The sequence below is a fragment of the Capsicum annuum genome, chromosome 3 (genome assembly GCF_002878395.1).
Source record: "Capsicum annuum cultivar UCD-10X-F1 chromosome 3, UCD10Xv1.1, whole genome shotgun sequence".
Taxonomy (NCBI): domain Eukaryota; kingdom Viridiplantae; phylum Streptophyta; class Magnoliopsida; order Solanales; family Solanaceae; genus Capsicum; species Capsicum annuum.
In genome coordinates, this window is record NC_061113.1 from 33811634 (window position 1) to 33816280 (window position 4647).

Below are 4647 nucleotides of genomic sequence, written 5' to 3' on the forward strand. Positions count from 1 at the left end.
TATTTTGAAGTGAATGAAAGTAATTCATTCACTTCAAAATAAGTAACATTTAAACACTTCAAAACATGAAATAAGTTTGTACAAAAAAAAAATAAAAAATCCATACACCAGTTTGTCGACTATCCAATATAATAAATTCAACAATCATCATATTTCTAAAACTTCAGTGACACTAGTTATTCGGCTTTGCCTGCCAGGCCTCAAGGGTGCTTCGACATCGCTATGAGCATTTGCTTCTTGTTTTCTCATGCCATATATAGTCCCACAATAGTGCAGCATAACATGTACGAAGTGTGTTGGGGTTGAACTCAATCAAAGGAACTCTTTTACCATAAGAAAGACACATTGCGTATGTTACCATAAACAGACCATAGTCCCTACAAAAAAAAATTGAATAATAAAATTTAATTTCTACAAACGATATTGGTAAATGTATATTAAAGTACTTACAAGCTTTCACTTGATTGTTGAACCAATTCATCTGCAAATAACACATAAAAAAGATCTGACAAGTTTTTATCTTTATATATTGGATGGTTATGAAGATCATTACCTTTCTTTTCGTAGAAATTACAAGCTTGGGACACAATGGGATTATCTCAGCTAATTTTTATATCTCAGCCAGAACAACTGCATAGTGACCAGAGAATTCATATGAATTATATAAGAATATGCACCTCTCGGAGAATGATAAAACTGCGAGAACCCAATGATGTTTCTCAAATTTAACAATTTTTTTTTTTTTGTAAAACTGTAAAAAAACAACAAAACACATTAAAACTACACCTTAAACTGTATAAATCAGAAAAATACAACCAATACATCAAAAAATACATATAACATGCATATGTATTTTTAACAGAACAAATCACCTCATTGTAATTCCTAAATACATATCAAGAGAAACATAACATACATATTAACTCACTGAAAAAATACATATTACCCCAATTGATAAAGCTTTACAGAAATCCCTAAATATATAACAGTAAATAAAAATACATATACAACGAAAAAATACCTCTTCCTCCATGTCTTCTTCAAATTCATTAGCACAAAGAGTTCTCAACATTGTCATCAACATTGTTTGACTTTTCAATTTCTTTTGCTTTTCTTTCCTTCTCATAAATTTTTTTAATTTGTTTGCCTTTTGGAGAAGAAACTTTTTTCAACCACTTTTTTCTTCAAAATATCAGCTATCTTCGAAAAAATTCAACCAACAACAACAACAAATCAACCCAAAATCATCTAAAATATTCATTCAACTCCAATTATCCTCCATTTATCGCAACAAAACAAAACCCAGTTCCAATTCTCATCCAAAATTTATTTTTTTCAATTATATCAACTCATAAAACATCAAATTTAACTGAAAAACAAACAAAACAAAATTCAGCAAATTCGATGACCTTGATTCTCCATTAACAACAACAAAAATCAAAACCTTAAAGATGAAATGGAGAAATTGTTTACAGTACAAAATTAAAAAATATATATATTGAGAAATTGATAACATGCAATAACTGAATTAATTATTTACCTGAAATTGTGGAACAATAATCGTGGAAAAGACGTTAAGAAGGAAAAATTTTGAAAGAGAAAATCTAATAAGAAGCATGAAAAATGGTAAAGTATAAAGCAATTAAAGAAAAGAGAAAGTTTTAAGCGTAAATAATGGAACCTGCTTTTAAGATACGGTAATTGTGGTCCCCTACTTAAAATAATGCTACAAATGCTACACAAGGTAATTAGAAAAAAGTGTTGTTACTTTTTGTAATTTAGTACTTAGGTATGCTAACATATGTATTTTTCCCTAAAAAGAATATTTACTAATAGATTTTCTTTATCAAAGTAACAACAACAACAACAACAACAACAACAACAACAATAATAATTCATAGGAATAGTATATGTAAGTAAAGATTGAAAAGATTACATGTTATTTAATAATAAATTGTGTTTATACCTCACGAAGGTAAGATATTAGGCGTTTAAATCGACTTGATCTTTTTTTTTTTTCAATTTTTTTTTGTTTGGTCCTTGTTTGACTCGATACATATCCTAAAAAAAATGTTATACATTTTACTAAATTAATTTTTTCAAATATAGTTTGAAAAACTTGAAAGATTACTTTTGCATATAAATGAAATAGTGAATTACTACATGTTATTTAATAATAAATTGTGTTTGTAACTCTCGAAGGTAAAATATTATTAGGCGTTTACACCGATTTGATTTTATTTTTTTTTTTACTTTTTTTACTTGATCTTTATTGACTTGACACATATCCTGAGAAAATATTTATATATTTTACAAAATTAACTTTTTCCAAATATAGTTTGAAAATTAAAATTCAATTGTTAGTGTTTTATGAACTTACATAATCAGAAGACTAATATCAGAAGAAAATAACTAAAATAAATAAGTAAAAATATCCAAATAAAAATAAATCCAACAGTTATTAATTTTAATATTTATTAAAATTGGTTAATATAAATTATTATTTTTTAAATAAACGAATAGAATCATTAGACTAAATAGAGGAAAAAGTAAAAAAATCAAAAGTTCATTGGTCCCACCATAGTTGACATTTCAATAGAGGGTATAGTTTGTAATTCACTTAAGTCATCGTCAGACATTTAAAGTTATTCCGAAAATTCACTTAGACCTCTCAACTAAGGTCTGTACCTATCAGGCCCCTAACCCACCTGAATTTGATCCAATCAGGCCTTTTTTACCTACACGACACACCACGTGTTTTTCACTCACTTGAGGCGCGTGAGGAGTGATTTTTTTATTAATTTACGAATAGAAAGGTATCAATTGGCACTGAGGGCCTAAAAAATTATTAATAAATAATTTTTTTAAAAAAAGTTCAACCATCCCCCCCCCCTCCAAATCCGATACCCTCTCTTTATCTTCTTCTCTCACTCTTCTTCCTCATTCTTTTTTTTTCTTAAACTTAATTAGTATAGGTAATTATATTATTTTCCTTTATACTTTTGGGAAATTAAACGTAAGTGTTTTATTGTTCAAATGAATTTTCATCTTATTCAAGATTTTGGCATAATCATCTAAGTTAATCACAAAACTGACATTATTTCTCTATCCAAATTTCCAACTAAACCATCACTATAATATATCACACTTCTAGATCTCATTTCCAGCCTAAACTTTAATCAACCTACACCTCTTTTTCTTATGATTCTATTGCACAATTTTACAGATAAGAATTGATCCTTGAGTTGGGAAAAATATATGGAAGAGTCGTAACAATTACGCCTCTATTGGATTTGCGACGCAATTTTCCCGTGGATGTTGCTGCTTCTTGGCTAACATTTCAGCATGTTGTTCTAAGTACTCTTTGTTGTTCATCTCTATCAATCTGCATTACATGGCGAAATTTATGTTGTTTTAGGTTAGGAATGGGTGAAGATGACGGGATGAGTGGGGTGGATGAAGACGACGGGATGGGTGGGGTGGTGTGTGAAGACGACGGGGTAAGGGGCGTGTGAAGACAATGACTCTTTGTGTGTGTGTGTGTGTGAAGACGACGGGGGAGGGGGTATGAAGACGATGACTGGGTGGGTGGGGGTGCCTTTTTATTTTTTTAATTAAAAAATAATCATTAAATAATAATTAAATAGAAAAATGGACAAAATACCATATAATTTTTTTTAACATGTGTTTTTTTGAATTGGTTATTTTTGCCACATCAACGCATTTTTAGCTGATTGTCCAAAAAGGCCTAATTAGATCAAACTTTAGGTGGGTTAGGGGCCTGATAGGTACATGCCTTAGTTGAGGGGTCTAAGTAAATTTTTGGGACAACTTTAGGTGTTTGACGATGACTTAAGCCTTTGTAATTTAGTGAGGAAGAATGGATATTTTTTAAGTTGTTGTTGAAGTCCAAATAACAAAGCCAAAAAAATAATTTTTTCAGGAATGGTAGAAAAATACAGATCAGGTCAATGAGGTTAAATGACCTAATTACCCTTATTTTAGAATATTTTAACACTAAGCTAATATGTTGAAGTTTCCTCTTCTAATGTATAGAAAAATATGCTAAAATTATATTATTATAATTGGCTGAAAAAGGAATCTTACTAGGGCATTTGGTAAAAGAGATACTTTGCATAATTTATTTTGATAAATAGACACTAGTCTTGAAAAATTGGAAAAAGAGACACCCTAATGATTCCGCTAAAAAAAAGGTCAATTCTAGCACACAAGTTTAAAAACGTGCACTTTAGTCTCACTCCCATTTCAACCCCTATTTTTTAGAAACTACATTTTAGTCCATGTCTAAAAAAAATAAATATTAGATATTGAAGTAAAAAAAAATAAAAAGTTCAAGATTCTCAACCAAGCTCTACTACCAACCACTATTTGTCAATTTTTTTCGTGATTTTTTGATCATTTTTCATCGATTTTTTTGGCATCCATCGAAAAGTGATATTACCTCAATTGTTTTAAGTCATTTTCATATTTTTATCCCCACATTTTCATCCAGTTTCATTCAAAAAGCTTGAAAATCAGTCCTTCATTTTGAAATTGATTCTAGGCTCAATAGCAACGTTCCAACACACCTTAGCTTGTTTCTAAGCTCTAATCCGTTGTATTATTATGGTGGTCTTTGGAAAAGGC